This window comes from Rhinolophus hipposideros, assembly GCF_964194185.1.
Source record: "Rhinolophus hipposideros genome assembly, chromosome: 9".
In the NCBI taxonomy this organism is placed as follows: Eukaryota; Metazoa; Chordata; class Mammalia; order Chiroptera; family Rhinolophidae; genus Rhinolophus; species Rhinolophus hipposideros.
This window is the reverse complement of record NC_138055.1, coordinates 20,644,291-20,663,353: the sequence shown is the minus strand read 5'-3', so window position 1 is coordinate 20,663,353 and position 19,063 is coordinate 20,644,291. Positions and strand designations below refer to the sequence as shown.

At 37.6% G+C, this 19,063-nt stretch overlaps 1 long non-coding RNA gene across 1 annotated transcript in view; it reads left to right on the top strand.

Moving 5' to 3' along the window:
* The window catches only part of LOC308502034, a 63,936-nt gene extending 45,298 nt beyond the window's left edge, over positions 1-18,638 (top strand). The window contains exons 6-8 of the long non-coding RNA XR_013993988.1: positions 9,492-9,583; positions 18,135-18,298; positions 18,399-18,638. This is a non-coding gene — a long non-coding RNA (uncharacterized lncRNA). The remainder of the gene's footprint in view (positions 1-9,491; positions 9,584-18,134; positions 18,299-18,398) is intronic.
* The last annotated feature ends 425 nt before the right edge of the window (positions 18,639-19,063 follow it).

The window sequence follows — 19,063 nt, the reverse complement described above, 5'->3', positions numbered from 1 at the left end:
AGGATAGATTGTAGGCTCCCTGAGGGATATCTTTTATTGATTTGTTAAACCTTCCCCTCTACCTGCACAAAACTTCCTCATAGGAGAAGTGTTGTGCACACAGTAGGTGCTCTCTAGGTACTCCTTGATTAATAATCATAGCCATTAACTCCATTTATAACTCTCAGTAACCTATATTACAGGATACTGTATATTGCAGAGGGCTGTAAACCCTCTGAACACATTTTGAAAAGTAAAGCTTCTGATTATTTTGAAAAGGTTGTATATTTTTCATCAGTTTAGGTTTTAGTCAAAGGAAACCTAATATTTCACAAAGGATAGGATTCATTTGAACTTGCCCCTAAAATGTATAACATATGCTACACTTGATTAACACAAATTTCAAATGAATGGGATTTGAATGGGTAAGCAAAGCCTTGCAGACAGGCAGACCTAAATGCAGATTTTGCCTCTGTCATTTGCCAGCAGTGTGAACTTGGGGGCATTTTCTTAATTCTTTTGGGCCTCAGTTTACCCATTATAAGAGAGTTAATAATACCTGTGTGCAGTGGTATTATGATAAATAAATTTCATAATGTACCCAATGCTTATCATCAAGTTGGCACTTCATATATAATAGATATAATTACTTTATATAATACGGTGGCTTTGTATCAAAAACCAACAGAGACATTCTTTTTTAAATGTGGCATTCATTAACTCTTAAAACTTCTGCAGCAGTTATTTGAGAGTCTTCCCAGTATGTGTGTGTATGTGTGTGTGTGTGTGTGTGTGTGTGTACCCATTTTGCCTCAAGTGTTTATGTGTGCATTGTGTACATACACGCACATATATCATTTACATGACAAAATTAAACACCTGGCTTCTCAAGATATGTGGTAAGTAAACTTCTGGTTTCCTTCTTTTCTAAGAATTTCATACTGCTGTATAACACTTCATAGCTCAAAAAAAATAATTCTGTACACATTATCTTATGTAATCTTCACAGTAACATGATAGGGCAAGTGACATTACATTCTTCTTTGTAAATGGGGTTTGCAGAGATGTTAAGTGGCTTACCTAATGTTTTTTACTACAGTAAGGGACAGGGAAGACATGAAGCTAAGAGAATATATTTGGAATTTTTTTCTAGACTATTTAGAAAAAAAGAAACTAATAATGGTGTTTCTCCGTACAGTGTTGACAAACAGAGTAATGTCCTAAGTGAATATTACTACATTTAACTATAAGGCCCAGAATGAGTATATTATGAAATCCAGGACATTCTTCAGGTTTGCATAGGAGGAGTAGAATGTGTTTCTCCTCAACAAATATTTATTAAGATATTCTGACTGATTGCGTTGTTCACAGCATTTGCACATTATCATTTACACTGTGGTTACTAGGGCTTTTGTGTAAAAAAGATGGGCCATATTTGGAGACGCTGGGACTAGGTCTCTCTCAGGCCTGGACAAAAGCCCAGAGGTCTAAACTTGGGCAAATGTCTAGGGATTTCTTAAGAAATTAGCACCTGGAGCCAGATTTCAGAAAAATCTATTCTTCTTTCATATAAGGAGCTTGTTTACAGGAGAGGGAAAATGACCCCAGGAAGCCATTCAGCCCATTTATAATTTGTTATATTGGGTTAAAATATTTCACTGATTTAACAGTACCTTGTATTTGTGAGCTATTACAAAAAATACTGACAGGATATAGAAAGTACAGGATGCAATGCCTATAAGGATTTTAACTCTCTTATCATTATATACCTTTTATAACAACAGCAGTGTATGGCAAATTCTTCCCCATTTAATTCTAAGGATGTTAAGCATGTATTCATTCATGTATCCATTCAACAAGCATTTCTTCCTCCCTACATTATGCAGTGACATACAAATGTGGTCTTTGAAATCAGATGGTCGGGGTATAGATCATTGGTTCTCCACCCATGAAAGGCGGGAGGGGGGAGCGGATCATTAGACTCTTCAGCTTGCTTATCTAAAAACTTGGGTTGGCCATAATGAGATTGATATTAGGATAGACAATGTTTGTAAGGTAGTTCTCGCTGTGTGGGACATACCCAAGTGCTATTATTTCATGAAAGTGAATGTTCTTCCACTCGAGGGATATCAAAGTAGTTGGAATGGAAATACACATACCTAGAGCAACTATGGAATTCTAACATGGCATGCAAATAAATACAATCTAACAGGGCTTAGACTCCATAGGTGCTAACAGAATGTAGAAATAGGAAAGATCTTTTAGAGAAAGGGAAGATAGTAGCAAAAAGGCTTTCCAGGCAGTACGGTATCTACATTCTAGCACTGCCTTTGTTCCGTATATTTAGCCTGATGAGCATTTCCCTGGAGTCCACTGTTAATTTAGGAACCTACCACTTCTGTGCAATTTAAATGGGACCGGGGCCCAAACCCAAAAACACATGGAATGTGATTTCCTATTCAACGTGGTCGAAAAGGACATCATCATCCTTGGGCTTCGAGTCATGAACTACATGGACCTAATTGACACTGGGTTGTTGCCTGTTAAGATAACATGCATGGTGGAATTTTGGTGTATTTGGACTTGTTCAGGGTGCTTATGTCCAGAAATTCCAAATTAGATTTTTGTCATTAGCTTGTCAAGCTTGTCTTAAGCCCACTTAATGAGGTATGCCGGTGGAATGTCTTTTATGTTCTGTGGCCTTTATACTTAGTCTTAGCTACTCTCAACTGTGGCTGAGAAGTTAATGAAGTTACCACAGTACTCGCTTGTCTGCTGCTTTTGAAAACACACCTCGTATGTGTTTGGGTACTTAAATTCTGTTTTCTAGCTTTTAGGGTTTATATTCTCGTGGTGCATTCAAGTGCTATGGAAATAAGACCAGATGGATGTGACAACCAGCCATTCGGGAAATTACATACACATTACATTTCAGAAAACCAGTGTACATATGTCTATCTGGATGCGCTCATATGCTGGATTATTTTTGTTGCATCCAAATGTTTGGGATTTCAGTGAAACAGTTACCTCGAATGTCAGCTTGAGAATTCCTTTCAGAGGAAAAGCATGGCCTGCAGTGAGCCTTTTTGTCAATCACAGCTGAATATGGGGACAGAATAAAGGTCACTCTGCATTTCTCAACCTTCCTTTAGTTTTCTCCATCATACTCATCACTACATATATTGTATTATAAATTTATCTGTTGTCTGTCATCCTGCTAGAATGTAAACTCTATAAGGACAGGTAAATTTTTTGCCTTGTTTAATAGTGTTTAGCACAGAGAAAGCGTGCTGTATGTGATAATGAATAAATTGACTACCACTGAGATAATAAAATGGTATTTAATTCCCCTTTGTGTAAAAGCCAGCATAACATGGAGTTTTTCTTTTGTCTCTTAAATCATGAACATATAGTTGTAAATAATGATGATGAGCATGCCTAACGCTTATATACTGTTTACTACCTGCCAGGCACTGTTCTGAGCACTCACAAAAACCTTTAGTGTGAGAGGTATTATTCTCCCTACTTTATGGGTGGGGAATCTGAAGCACAAATACTTGAATGTGATGGAGCCCAAAATTTACACCCACCAGCCTGCTCTTCTACATCTCATGTGTTGTTTCCAGGGATTGAAAAGTCATCTCACAAATGTATCCACCCTTTCAATTAGCAAAAATCATCACCTAACAATGATCTGTTAGTTCTCTGCTATTCTTAACTATGCTATGCAGTTCAATCCGGTGGTGCAAAGACAATTATTCCCATTTTACTCTAAGAAGCAGGAATCTGAAGAGGCAATTACTTTTCCTACTTTGCATTACTCTCTTCATTGATTGCCTACCTACTTGCTCTTCTGTGGAAAAGGGAAAAGAGGAAGAGACTAGATGATAAATGCTGTAAATAAATCCTTCAGGTTTCTGTGCTGGTTAAAACGCTGTTTTAATAAGCCCAAAGCATATTGTCAAGCTGAATGAAAAAAATTGGTATTGTGGCCTCTACCTTGGCTTACTCATGGTGGCTCAAGTTTCATTCTTATTGACACACATGTTCAAATTTAGATTTGAAATCAAAATATATTATGGAACTTTTAGCAAGAAACAAACCTGCCCGTTTGAGTTTAAGCTGATATTAAAGATTCGTTTCTATACCTTAGCACAGACCTCCCACAGTGGTGTAGGTTTTGTCCCAGATGAGTGCCAGACAAAAATGGAGAAGCCAAAATTAAATGTTAAATGTCCTGAAAATTAATGAAAATCACCTCCAGACACATAGATAGTCAGGGAATGGACAATATGTAGAATGTAATGGCTGATAAATCTTCAGGAAAAATGGCAGTTTTCAGGGATGCATTTGTGTACTGTAGAACAGAGTTCCATAGCCAGAGGGAATGTATCTTCACTAGAAGTAGGACTTACGTTCATTACCTGTACATTTTGCTGAAATCTTTCCTATTTTCCATCCACACAACAGTATTATTTTACCAGTTCATTTCTGTGATGCCTCCTTCAATCAGTTCAGGTGCCCAAATCAATCTTCCTGAATCCTTTCTTCTGAATTTATAAGTTCCTTATGTTTTCTTCTTTCCGCAATCCTCCATAGTTGCCATTGCAAGCACAGAGGACACAAATCATGTTGCTAATATAGGATCCATCTAAGATTAAGAGTCTGGTTCTCAGATTGTACATCACAATGATAAATGGGAGATTTGTGCAATTATTAGCATTGAAGGGAATTTTTCAAAACACCTGCAGGCATGTCCTACCTTCAGAGAACAAATTTCGGAAAGAATTATTTTCAACTAATCAGTTAGTAAACCTGGAATGTAGAAATGCTATCCTGTGTTTCTTCCCCTATCACCTCCAGTTAGTAACTTTGGAAAGTCTTCTCTGACTTTAGCTTCCAGGTGAGCCCAAGCTCTTCTTCTAGCGGGCAGAAAGGCAAGCAGGTAGATCAGGTATAGGATTAGGAATAATTGCTTTTACATCGGAATTGTAATAGAGCAAGGCCAGCAATATACCAGGTTATGAATTTTTTAGACCAGTTTTCAATTTACAACAAAATTGAGAGGCAGATATAGCGATTTTCCATATACCCCCTGACCTCATATCTACATATTTTCTCTCATTATCAACATTACTCACCAGAATGGTACATTTTCTTTTCTTTTCTTTTTTTTTCTTTTCACCAAGGATGAACCTACACTGACACATCATAGTCACTCAAAGGCCATAGTTGACATGATGGCTCACTCTGCTTGGTGTTGTACATTCTGTGGGTTTGGACAAATGCATAATGACATATATCCATCGTTATAATAGCATACAGAGTGTTTTCACTGCCTTAAAAATCCTCCGTGCTCTGCCTATTCATCCCTCCCTGCTATTCCACCCCTGGCAACCAGTGATCTTTTTTCTGTGTCCATAGTTTTGCTTTTTCCAGAATGTCAGATAGTTGGAATCAAACAGTGTGTAGCCTTTTCAGCTTGGCTTCTTTCACCTAATAATATTCATTTGAAGTTCCTTCATGTCTTTTCATGGCTTGATAGCACATTTCTTTCTGGCACTGAATAATATTCAATTGTTTGGCTGTGTCATAGCTTATTTATTCATTTACCTGCTGAAGGACATCTTGGAGGCTCATGTCGTGGAATTTAATAAGGAAAAAAATCCTAGGGAAGAACGAACCTGCTCATTAATGTTTCTAATTCTACAACATTACTATGATTTCACATAAGTATGTCTAACAGCATTAGAGCTGAAGAAAAGATGGATGGGGCGTGGTTTGTACAGATTATTTGTGTCCTTGGATGTGATAAGAAATGAGAATATGCCAGTTTCTTATTTAAACAACAGTTTACCAGGTGACAAAACATTCTAGATCACAGAAAGGACTTATCTGTGGGTGCAGTGCTGAGTGCTTAGTTATTGCAGGCACAAGAGGAAGTGAGAAATGGAAGAGGATGATTTATGTAGAACTGAAAGAGATGTGCCTCATTATTATTATCAGTTAACTATTGTTACTTTTCTATCTGTGAGGGTCCAAAAAATAACTTTCTTCCCATCTTTCTAAATTCTTCTGGCTGGGCTAATAATTCATTAACATGAGACATGTTCACAGGAGAAAATGCCCCAAATTTATTATGGATGTACATGTGGGGTTACCATAAGATATGAGACCCAAGAACACATTGGGCAGTTGAGGTTTATATGCCATCTGGACAAAAGAGAGGGAGACAAAGGTCTGGGATTTCAAAGGGAAAGCAGGCTACTCACAGGTAGAGGAGAAAAAGCAACATGTTCTTGCTGGTCACCGGGAAACCATGGGACACAGAGGGAAGTCCACAAACAGGTTTTGGCTAGATTTCTCCCTGTCTGCCACATTTGGTTAACATTATGATGCTAAGGTGGTGCTCCCTCCCTTTAAACAGGTTTTTCTCTCTGAATTAAACAGGTAAGGGGTGGGGAAGGTCAAAGATTCTAAGTCTTTTGTTACTTAGTAACCAGTTTAAAATCAATATCCCAAAAAGCACATATTGGGGTGGCAAAACTTTGACCCCCTTCATATAATATATCCCAAATTTGGATGCCATCTTCATCCTTAAAGGACTTATATATGAGGTAGATAAAATTGCTGTTTTTGTTGACTTATTTTCTAGTCATTGAGAATATTTGAAAAAATACTAATGCGTGTGTGTGTGTAGAAGACACTCTTTCTCATCTATGCTTTCAATCAAGGTAATGTTAGTGTCAAAGTAAATTTTTGTGACTTTGACTATTTTGTGGCAGTGGAAGTAAAGAAAAAGTATTTTGATCATATATAAAACAAATAATTAAAAATCTACCAACTGAGTTTTAAAAATAACCAATGGTGGTTGACCTGAAAGGTTTATTTTTATTTTTATCAAGCTCTAAGAGACTCCAAGGTCTAAAAGCAAAAACTTCGGGAAGTATGATTTGGGGACATCAACAAAACAGAAGATTTCAGAGTGTGCAGGAAGACAGGCCTTTCGTTTCCTGGCTACTCACCTCCAGTGATTGTAAACTCTGAAAACATCTGCATGTCATTAGCATTAAAACGAGGCCCTGTAACAAGTCAAGAGTATTCTTATGGGAACAAATTGATAGAGTCTTAAATTCCTTTTGGATTGCAGAAGAGAACATGTTCTACCTTACCAAATGACCAGTAGAGCGTTGAGAATACCTTTTGTATACATATGTATTTATTTCATTTGTGAAACAGGCTCTTTCCCTTCATAGCCAGAAGGAATCATTCTCAGAAGGCAAGCAGGCAATGAAAATATTTTCAAATTCCAAAAGCCAAAGAAACACTAGCTTTGGGTTTATTTACTTGTGTGTGTCCTTCTAAACACTTTTTAACTGGCCGTAAATGGTAATAAATTAGGTCTCTATTAGGCAAGGCAGATAAAAGGGATGAGAGGATTAAAGGGCATTCAGCAGGAATGAGCTGCAAATGATGTCTGTCTTAAGAGGATGGTCAACGAGTTAAGTTTAAACAGGAAAGGGAAAACATAGGACCAGTATTTTGTGGTCATGCAAAGCATCCGTATTTTTCTAAGCAAAATGCTTATCACAAACTCAACTAGGCAGCATATTTGTCCAGAAAAAATATATATGAAAAAAAAAAGAAAAAATATATATGAGGGTTTTCCTTTCTTAGTCACCACTCATGTCCCAATCTCATAACTATGTGTAAGCAGTGTGCTAAGTATTGATGAGGCAATATAAACATTCAAGAAGTTGATGGGCGTTATTTACTGGAAATGTAACTCTTGACATAAAAGCAGGTATTAGATACTAAAGGATAGGTTCAAGACCTGTGATCCACAGAAAGAATGAAGTTGGAGTTTCAAATCTCTATAGAACTCAGTATTTTGTAATGAATGTTTCCTTTCCCATTTTATATGCCAAGAGAGCAAAACACATAATGTTTGTTAAGTAGCATCAAGCAAAGTTTGAAACTAATAAATTGAGAAAATCAAATGGTCCTTATTGGCAAAGGACCCCTTCTTAGTGTTCTAAATACTGTATTGACAGCCATTAAAAATAACTAACTAGTAAAAGAACTAAAATAATGTAGATGGTGTCCAGATATGGGGACATTGACTGTATTTTGATGTTCTAACTTAGGCCTTGTTCAGGAATTCACCTGTGTCAGATAATTTAAGTTTGGCAAATCCTTACTTCCTTTGAATCACATAAAATTTTCATGGTTTTCTGTTAGTTGCTGCAAAAATTAAAATTAAAAATTAAAATTTAAAATTAATTAATTTAAAATTAACCCCTTGCTCTTGGCTTCATGAGATGAAATATTTCCATTGACTCTTTATTTTCTTGACTTTATTAATTTCAGTGCGATTTATACTACCACCATTTTAATCCCATGCCACCATGGATCCAGAGCAAAACATCATATTTTGTTGTATCTCTCCTTAATAAATATATTTGGACCATTTATTCATCCACATTCATGCAAAGTGGAGCCGGGGGATAGTGGAAAGTAGGCTTACCAACTCCCGGAAACCCCAAATTTATGGAGTTTTCACTGAAGCCATGAAAAAGGTGAATTGAGCTACCTTTATTGAATATCTACCATATTCCAGATGGTTTATATATATATATAACCTCTAATTGTCACAACAACCCAGAAAAGTAGAAAACACCATCACTATTTTGTAGAACAGAAAACTGAAACTAATTGTGTTATTGAACTTATATGAGGTTATACAAATCAGATTTTTTAATGTGTTGACTCCCAAGACCTTATTCTTCCAATCATGCCCCAACCCGCTGGCTTACTGTCTGGAGAGGCTGTACCAATTTGAAATATAAAAAGAATCAATGATGTTCATGGTTCTTTGTTAACAAACGCTAAATTCTGTCCCACTTTTCAACCAAGGCTCTCCGTCCTTTTTGGCAACTGAATTACCAAGCCCAGCGTTTCTTGTGCCATCTAGGGAAAGATAGAAAGTTAGCTAATGTGGAACAATAAGAAAAGGATATTAGATCTTTCTACTTGATAGTAGCTCTTATACGAAGTAAAAGGAAGAGACTTGTTTTCATGATCACTTTTTTTTTCCTGTAAAGGAGAATAGGGGTGGCGGAGGAGGTGAAGGGCAAATAGAGAATATTGATACTGTGATAATAGCAAAGGAGAGTTGGTTTGGGGGTAATTTCTCCATCTCCTTGGTCATTCCACCCTTCACTGAACGAGAATATTCTATTTGGCTTTCAGGCTGGAGTTGTCATGTGAGAAGTGTACATTAATTTCATATTTTCTCATAACTTTCTTTTGGGTATAAGCATTTTGGTTTTCTGCTGTTTATTATTTCAAAGGCATCTATATGCTAATACGTTTATGCTAATTATTTTCATGTTTCCCCTTAGGTAATGCTTCATATCACCCACCAGGGAGGATCATCTCTCATGAAAACTTTCAAATTTAATTTTGAAAATTATTCAGAAAAATTTAAGCTATGCTGTCTCCCAATGTAGGAAAAAAATATGCTCTGGAGATTCCTGTAATTCAAAGAAAATGGACTGGGATAACATTTGGGTCCTTGCACTACCCAAATCCTCTTGGGCAGGTACACAAAGCATTTAACATTGTGACATTGACATGTTGGAAGAATAATTAAAATAATAATCTAATAATTGGTTTTTTAGAAATTGCTAAATTTCAATGTTTGATCCAGAGAAGAGAAAGGAAAGCCTATTTTGCTATTTTCATTCTCTACAGCTTCTGAGGTGTGTTAACTGCTTCTGTTGCTATAAATACTGTTATTTTAATTGTATGTCATTGTTCCTTAGCGTCATTTCTAGAAAGTTAATTCCTAATGATATTAATGCCTGAAGCTGAGTTTCTGCTTACAGGAAGAATCAAGTAAAAGAGGAACTTCATATAATAAGCTCACTTGATGTTTTCTTCCAGCTTTTTTATTACAGATAATTTTTTATGAGGTTATAATTTGTTTTGAGAGTAAGTTTCAATTTTTTAAAAAAATGTAGAAGTTAGCCAATTAACGTGTTTTAAAAATATTTTTTCAGGCATCTTCTTTTGAAGATAACCAAGGCTAAAAATCCAGTTCCTCCATATGAAATATGAAATCTTAGATCACTTTAGAGGATATTTTACTTATTCCCCTTAGTTAGGAATTGGACTCCTTTTGTTCCCAAGCATTTCAGGGGTGCAAAGAAAAGGCCCCCATTTCACACTCCTCCTCATCATTCTTTGCCCTTTCTGTGCTTAAGAAAAGCAGGATTCAGAAGCACTGGGAATTCATACTCCAGATTTAAATTCATTGTATACACCAGCCTCCTCCTTACCAATTCCTCTCTCTACCTTTCAGTAGCTGCACCTAATTTCATTTCTAGTTTTCAAATACTCTCACTTTTAGTCCTCAACAGTGCTTTAGTCTGCAAGAAGTGCAGCCCAGATGCTGTTATTTCTCCTCTTATCGCATTTTAATGCCTCTTGAGCTCCAAGGCAGCTTTGTCAGTGGGAGAATTCACTGACATTCAGGGCTAGAAGAAAGGTCTCCTTCTGAAAGGGGGTCTGACAAGTAAACTAGGCTCTCCTAGTTTAGACAGGTACCTGGACAACGTGTGCGGGAACTGCCAACCAGCATTTCAACTTGTACAGTCATCGCCTCACTACAAATAGGAAGCATCATTGCTAGGGATACATTTGGTAAAATTGGTTGGAATATATGATTGTCAATTAAAATAGCATCTTGTTGAAACCTGGGTATGTTTAGTACATTCTACTGAAAGACAGTACCTGTAGTAGTTTATGTGCTAAACCTTTATGACCCATCATTATTTTCTTTCCATTCTACTATTTTTTGCCTGTGACAATAACAAAATAGCTACACATTTTCCCTTTTAATATTGTGTTTGGAGATGGATTCACTTGACCTTAATGAAGCCCCAACTAAAAAGAAAATTTCCTCTTCTTCCTCTTCTTTGAATACAATTTAAAGATAATTCAAAAGGAAAAAGCAATTTACATACAATTAGACTCCAAATTTATTAGGTGTAGGTGAACCATGCAATCTGATTAAGGAGGCTGCTATGAGTGTATTATTCTCTCATGAACTAAATTCCATGAGGACAGAAAAGCGATCAACCACTGTTAGCCTGGAGCTCTAGAAGATGGCTGCTTTTGGTGGACGTTCAGCAAACATTTGGTGTGTATGACTCGATCTGTATGAGCAGTGAAATTTGGTTCAACACAGTTCCAGAAATACTATGTGATCTGAAAGGGGTGGCGCTTCTGGGTCCTGCAGTGTTCATGGAACATTGTTAAAGGCACATGGCTTTGACGTAACATAATAGGGACTAGATTCAGAAAAGCCTACATCTGAGTTCCACATCACTACCTACTAGTTTTCTGACCTAGGTGAGTTTCTTGGCCTCCTTCACTCTCATTCTCCTCATGGGAATTATGAAAGAGAAAAAAAAATCACATTTACTTTATTTAAATTGGCTGTGAGGATTAAATAAGATAATGTATGTACCTGGTGTCCCATCTAGTAAATGCTCAACTAATGGTCACTACTTTGTATCATTATTATTTTTACTCATAATAATCCTTTTAGGATTATTGTTATCATTTTTTAATGATATTAATGGCTATATGAAAGATTCAAAATTTTTTTCTTATGAAGAACTTAGGTAGCTCAAATCAAAAGTTGACTTTTTAGATTAGATATTATTTTCTGCTAGCAACATGGGGCCTATGGATGAAGATGAGGAAAAGCTTGAGTTTTAAGTATGATTCACTGGAAGCTTCTATACCATCACAAAGTTTCCTTAAACACCTTTTTTTGTTGTTGTTTAATCTAAGATGCTACACATGGTGAAAATTTTAATCTTATTGCCTATATCTAACCAATGCCAGATATTCAGATAAGATAGAAAACAAGTCGCAAGCTAGATATTTTTACTGTCACTTCCAAGTATTCAGATGTCTATCTAATGAGTTGGTGTTTTCACTTGTCTTTCGGATACCTGATATTATAAAAGCCATTCTGTAATTGGATTTTTGTGTTGCTGGTAGTCATGGCCTTGATGACAAGATACAATTTGAAATTCCCGAATTTCACGATGTGCGGGATTGATCTGAATAAAGGCTTTCAATAGGAAGAGCCATCTTGCTGGTTGAAAAGCCTTAGAAAACTGCCAGGCCATCTTCCTGGAGACTGAACATGGTATGAGAAACATGCAGTTGGGTATGAAGGCCATTAAAAAGTTTCAGCCTTGCTATCAAACAAGAAAAGAGTAAACAGGCTTGTGTTTGCCTCGGAAACACATGACTCCTCATAGATAGAAAAGTCATATTTTCATTAAACCTTTGCAGGGTTAGAATGGATCATGGTCATTCTGTCTTGAAAAGTCAGCTTTGACTTCTAATTGCATGCCAAAAAAAAAAAAATCCACAAATGGATTTGCTAACAAAGGTTCTTACTGCATATAAGTCACAGTAAAAATGGCAATCTTATTTTTTCTTATATTTGGAATGACTCTAATCACAATAGAGTCTTCATTTAAACACTATCTTGAGTATATATTTATATGTTTCATTTAATTTTCACCCTTCCCTATTGGTTTCCCTCTTTTATGAAACGATCCTGAAAGGAAATAAATTAAGATCTCTACCCCGGTGTATTTTGTGGTATTTTGTTTTAAATATCCACACTTGGGTTAACATGCAGGATCATTTACCTTTCACAATTCCTAGCATATATTAGAGGCTAAATAAATAGCTCTTAAAAGAAGATAGCATTTTTGGAATTAGAGTGATACTTTCCTAGATTTCATTTTTATTCTGTCATTCTCCGGCTGAAGTTGGTGTAATTTCTTCTCCAATGTGCGAGATTTGGGATTGTTCACAGTCACAAGTGAAAGAACAAAATACGAGAGATTTTCATTTATAAGATTGCCTTTCTCTTATCTACTGGTCTTGCTACCCAGACTGTCTGTCTGTCTCTGGAAAGCAAAGTCAATAAAAATGATTAGAGCTGGCATCTCACAAATGTACACCCTTAAACCATGAAGCAGTAATGCTGTGCAGGAAATATTTTTCTGACCTTTTCAAATTGCATTTAACTGTCTCGGGAATTCCTCAGTGACTAGAGGTAATAAGGTTCAATCGGTTTTACTGGCTGGCTTCAAATTTAGTTCCTTCAAATCTCTAACTTATCTATTCTTTGCATCTTGACTCTGGCATCCATTCAGCACAGAAATCTATGCATCTAATCTTTCTTTTTTCTTTTCTTTCTTTCACCTTCTCAGACTTTGCTAAAGGATCACACTATGAATCTACAACCCTTTACTGTTCCCTCAAAAACAAAATATTAGCATGGGAAGGTTAGCAGGTTTGTTGTCTTTAGAGAAGCCTTTATTGAATTAAATTAGCTTTGCGATATCTTCTCTGTTTTACCTCTCAGTGTTTACCTGTATGACTTATGTCTCAATATCTTCTTTGTATAAAACGTTTTCAGCTTAACCCTACCACAGGCACTCTGTAGAATATGAAAGAGGCAAAATATGGGAATTTCTTTTGTGTTAAATTGGTTTTGGTTTTTCTTCTGTGAGTCCAAACGCATGGACACACTTCCCTGGTAAGGAAGAGGGTCAGCCAAGTGTGACGAGCTAAAAGGCAGCTGGACGGCCCCATTCTTCACCATGTTCTCTGAAGGGGAACAGAAAACAGAAGCCGGAGACACATTTCTTGACCTCACCGAAGTGCTGGATGTCAGGAAGCCTTGACAAGGAGTTAAAAGGCTTGTCTTACTTTCCATATTTAGAGCATCTCCATGCTGAATGTGATTCTGGGAAGATACCAGTGTTTCCTTGTTTGTAGGACACACCACATTCAACACGCACTCTGTGCTGTTGCTCCCATTTCACCACCTCTGTACTGCCTTCTGCAGGACTAATTAGAATCTTGGCTGGAAGTTCCTGTGGTCAGTGGAGTGTGGAGCCTCTTCCCAGAGCCTCTCTGTTTATGGGCAAAGAAGCCACCAGGAGGATGAAATCTCTTTGAAGTTGCCCCTCTAGGAGTCTTATTTGCTTGTACAGTAATTGTCAAATTTGATCATCATCATATATTGGGCTTTATAAAAATGAGATCATTTCAAGCAACTCGATTCAGAAAATAGGTTTAGAAAAAGAGGATGAAGAGCTGACATTGTTGAATTCACAGCAGTATATCTTTTTCTTAAAAGAAACTGGGTACAGTTGGCCTTCCAAATCCATGGTCCCACATCCACGATTTCAACCAACCACAGTGGTTTTTGAAGTTGCTATTTTGTCACTTGCAATTCAATGCATGTTGACCATAGCGTCACAACCCCAGTGACATCGCCTTACAGCCTGGGTATGGTTAGCTGGTCTTTTTTTTAGTAGATATGAGGCACGTTGGCAGTTTTGCATCATCAGATTTCCCCAATCTTTGCAGTGCAGTAGTGTTTTTATCACCAGCTGGGGAAGAGTGAAGACTTTCAGATGAGGTAACTAGAGCAGGTCTGTTCCTTGACCAGAGCTGCAGTACACCTCATAGGTTGTTAATGCAGGTGTGTGTTTGTCTGAGTAAATGGGTGCAACCATGTGTGAGGCATGCATGCTAACTTGAACTTGGCATTGGAAGGCAACAACTCCAAAACCCAGTGGAGTCCAGTTTCTCTCTGGGGATGTCATCGCTCAGTAAATTGGAACCCTTTCAGACAGAGAGTGGCTTAGCTAACTGACCCCGATTATTTCACATTTAGTGCCTCCTATTTCCCATTTCTAAGCTATATCATCGTCCCTGCCCTTTAGGACCTGGAGGTGAAACAAAATCAATGTTCAGCCTTTCCACTGCAAGTGTAAAGTGATTTGAATCTGGTGAAAGAAAGGAGTGAGGCAGTGCAGGGACCCATTTGTAATGGGTTATTTTGTTTTGCTGGGTGTTCTTTGACTTTGGGGGATGGTTGGAGAACTAATCAGGAAGTTCCAGGTAGAGACGCACAAGGGGAACAAGAAGCCTAATTAGCAGTGCTGTGAATATTAATAGTTGTTCCTTATTAGATATAACTGCTATTTACTGGTTTAGCACAGATAACTCATAGTGGCCTGATTTAATCTCCACTGGAGTCTGATAAGATGGCACAACTCTTCTCCACTTATAGGGGCAGAGAATGAGGGTTAGAATGGTTAAAACTGAATTTGCTTGCAAGTGGCAGAGGCATGGTGTGAAGCAATTTATTTTAACATGGAAAGGAAAAAAATAATTCTATTTGTTGTACTCAATGGGTTTTTGACCTTTCCTTCTCTTTCCTCCTTTCTCTTCATCCTCCATCACCTCCTTTTCCTGTCTTCTTACTTTGCTTCTGTTTCTTCTTCTTTTCTCAAAGAGAGAATAAATTAAATCCAAGTTGTTAAAGCACTACCCCACTGTGTCTTCTTCAGTGGGACAGCCATTCTTCCCTCCATTGTCACAGAGTTTCTTTTAGGAGAGATACTTATTAATTATTTTGAAGGTTTAATAAGAGCCAAGAGTTCTGGCTAGTGGCTTATATTATAAGATAATTTTTATTACCTTTAAACAATAATACAAGTGGCAGAAGATTCTGTGCTGTCTTTTGTCTGTGTTTATTTACCAGGATAAAAGATGGATTGAGGAAAACAAATGTTCAAAGGTATTTTTGTGGGTAGCCCAGTAAAACCTATTTCTATAAATATCATTGTCATGCAGGGTCTCTGGTCCCACTCCAGCTCTCGGTGGGTAGACACAGAGTATGGTGAGGCCAAAAAGGAACACCTACGGAGCCATAGATAAGGGAGTCATACCACTATATTGTCGATGGCAGCTGGTTGAGACACAGAAGCAAATATCCGCCAGTACCCCAACGATGGGTTTTCCTGCATCCCCATCTCGCTGGCAGCTGAGCGAGGAACAGGAAGTAGGATCAACACGATCCACAATCCACAGTCCACTTCTCTGCCAACCAGCCAACGCCCTAGCATAGCCATGGCAGTTATATTAGTGGCTAATGGCTGACCAGTAACAGCTGATGGCCATCTGATTACAACTGACGGCCATCTACTACCTGAGCCAGGACCTTTCCGCATGAGGTCCAGAGCCTGGAAACTGCTCTCTGGGACTCTGTCCCCGCAATCATGTTTCTAAATCAGGGTATCTATGAAATTAAATTCCTTCAAATGTACAACTAGAATATTTTTTTCTTCTCTTTGTCTCACATATCAATATTACAAGAATAAACATTCTTAATTGCCAAAGCATGCTTATTATTGAGGCCTTAGCTCAAAGGAGATATTCATGCACAAGGATTCAGTATTTACTCTTCTAGTGATGCTAGTTTACTTCAGTCTGTTTCTCAGTGAAGGGGCTTGGCTATCTATTCTGGGTAAACTGGGCTTCCTGTGTTGCCATAGCATCACTTGGTGTCTGATGCTGAGGCCAGCAACCTGGTGGGGCATCATTTGTTCCCAGGCATATCAGAAGACAGAAAATTGATTCCTATCTAAGCAAAGTGGTAGAATCTCAAAAGCTCTGTCACCACCGCTCACTGCAAACATATCTCTTCCTAGAGTGTGTGTTCTGAAAATTTGGAAGCATCTTACTTGTAATAAATACTCCCCTTTTAAAAATTTCAAACAGGACTACATAGGAAAGGCAGCATGGCTTTAGATGGAAATAGGGTTTTAAGCACTCTCTTTCTCTCACTTCCTCTCAATCTGAGGTCTCTTGAATATGCATGTGATCTCTGTACATAGTTCTTCCTCTGTTTTGCACAAGGCCCCCTCGATTCCCACTACCACCCTTATTGGAAATAAACTCAAAATAATATAAACAAACAACAATAAATTGCTCTGAAACTATCTGCCACACACAGTTCATCTTCAACACTTTGCTTTCTATTATGGCTGAGGGAAAGGAAATGACAGCGTCGGCTTTAAATCTGTAGATTTAGTAGGGGGCACCTGCCTGTGCTTCTGTGATATACTGGCAATCTCCACGTATTGTCAGGGTTGCAGCAGTATTTATTTTTCCTTAATTGGAACCCCACTGTGGGATTTCCTCCCCTTGACAAGGCACTATATTTATATAGACATAGAGCATAACCACCATGGTCTACTGTAATGTTATAGTCAGAAATATAAACATTGGGATCAAAATTAAAGCAATACCTAGGCTAATGGAGTTTCTAGACTGCCTTTTGATATTATTAGGAACTCACCATTTTTCTTAGTGTTTATGCTTGGAGTTAAAACCATGTCAGTAGAAATTCAAATTGAATGCTCTTTCTCACAATGTCTCCTCTTCTGATTTAATTCTTCATTGCATTGCTTACAGAAGTGAGGGGATGACTGATAGAATTACTTGGCTATCACACATAATAAATGAGTAAACAAACACAATAGTTTGGGGCACCCTATTAGAAATGTTACGGTTTTATTACATATTTTTCCCTTTTAGGTGAATAAATGTAGTTAGATAAACCTTATGAAAATGCCTGGAAAACCTTACTTTTATTAAAATTAACTCATTAAAATGAAGTTAACAAGTAAATCCCCTTTATCTTAACTTTCAGTGTCAAAACAGGATTCATCACCTTGGACATCAAAAGGCCACTTTATTGTCTGTATTTGTATTTGCTTCTCCGTTGTGCTATTTTTATTTTTGTCATTGGAGTTCATGAAGACTTCATCATCAGCCCTCTAATTTTCTAGGGAAAAAAATGTTGATTTATTGAACTGGCTGTAGAAAAAGAAGAAGATCAATCTGACATTGTAGGTTAATAGTAGGGAACAAAACACATTCATAATTAGAAGAGAAAAGGACTTTCCTTGTTCATTCCAGTTTATAATAAAAAGCCTTTCGCCAAAGTGTCTTAGAAAATAATGCATTCAGACTGAGTCGAATTACCGCCTAGCAGATTCTATTTATCTGTAGCTTAAAAAGCAGCTGCGTTTTTGTAAAAAGCAATGAATGTGGCAGTCCTACTCAAAGGTAGAAGAAAAAGAACACCCCTTGTTTTGTAATAAGGGGATTTTCAATTTAAAAGAGAGAGCGAGCCTGTTGTGTGGAGTATGGTTATTACATTCACTGTATTCTATCTCACCCACCAGGAGGCTAATAACGAAGGGGCCAGGGAAGGAGGCCAGTGCTACGAGGGTTATCTTGCAGCCTCAGATGCTGGATAAGTCCAAGGAGGCAGAATCGCTTTTGGATGACATTCAGAAAGGCCGGAGTGATTATTTGGAAGAGAAAAGCCTGCCTATTCTTTTCCAAGGTAAACAGTTCATTTCATCTGTCAGCTGCATGTTTCAGTATAAAAATATGTTTATATAAAGATATCTATAAAGGTTGCCTTTTTAAAAAAATCATTTTAGGTGTGTGAATATTCCCCGGGCCTGCCCGTCCACCGATGAATTACTAGCAAGCGGCCTTAGACAAAGGATGTACTCGGAACACCACCACACCTGAAGCCACGCTTTGAAGGATCTGCCAAGCTCACTTTTAATCATGAGAAAGAAATTACCCACATGGAGTCAGCAGAAAATGAGAAAGTAGAGCTCGTGCTGCGAATAATTCCAGCAAGTGCCAAGGGGCTAGTTGAGGAATGACTTCATGAGGTGAATATCTTTAGCTTGTACTTAGGGTTTGGCTAGCGTATAATCATTTTCTCTTCTAGGAGCCACGACTACCCTAAGAGTCTTCCCTAACTAAAGAGTGTTCAGAGCATTTGTCAGGATGTTGACAGATTTGAGATGAGTCTCTCATCCCTGTTGTAATTTACTATGACTAATTTTACACTTGCAAATATGCGAAACTCAATTTAGGTGGAGGGGCTCTCTGAGCCAATGACTGTTAATAACTGTTTGTTTTTGTGTGTATCATTGTGAGTGCACGTCCAGTAATTTCTGTCTCTGTGTACGCATGCACCCTTGTTCTTGTCTTCTCTCTGTTGTGCATGTAAGTTGGGAGGATTGGCCGGCCAATGGGTTCTCAGATGTGGTCCCAGGCTTTCATTTGATTTTTGGACCAGGAAAAAAAG